Genomic DNA, 560 nt, shown 5'->3' on the forward strand with positions numbered 1-560 from the left:
ACCAATGCTGATGAGGATGGGGAGGGAGAGGAACTCTCCTGTACTATTAGTGGGACTGTAGACTAGTGCACTCACTATGGAAATCAGTGCAGACACTGAGATCAGCCCAAGCAAAAGTTTGTAAAGACCTCATCATAACTACCAAAAGATAGGCATAGTTGTACATGCTGTCATATGCTGTCATCCAAGAAGAAGGGCAAGTATGAAAACAACTGGGGTTTAAGCTGGCTGGGACATAAATGTGAGACCTTATTTAGAATATAAAGAAAGAAAAATATCTAGGAGTGTGGTTCATGTGGTAGAGAGCTTCCATGTCAAGTATGAGGTCATGATTTCAAAATGCACTACAATAAAAGCCCAACAAGGAAGTGGCGCTGTTGCTCAAGTGGTAGAGTGCTCACCTTGAGCTGAAGAGCTCAGGGACAGCGCCCAAGCCGCGAGTTCAAGCACCACGAAAGACTAAAAATAAATAAATAAAGTTAAACAGTTTCATTTAAAAAAAAAAAAAGCCCTACAAAAACCAAAGCATCAAACACCTTGCACATTGTGTTTACAACACA

The sequence above is a fragment of the Dipodomys ordii genome, unplaced genomic scaffold, assembly GCF_000151885.1.
Source record: "Dipodomys ordii isolate 6190 unplaced genomic scaffold, Dord_2.0 Scaffold117, whole genome shotgun sequence".
Taxonomy (NCBI): domain Eukaryota; kingdom Metazoa; phylum Chordata; class Mammalia; order Rodentia; family Heteromyidae; genus Dipodomys; species Dipodomys ordii.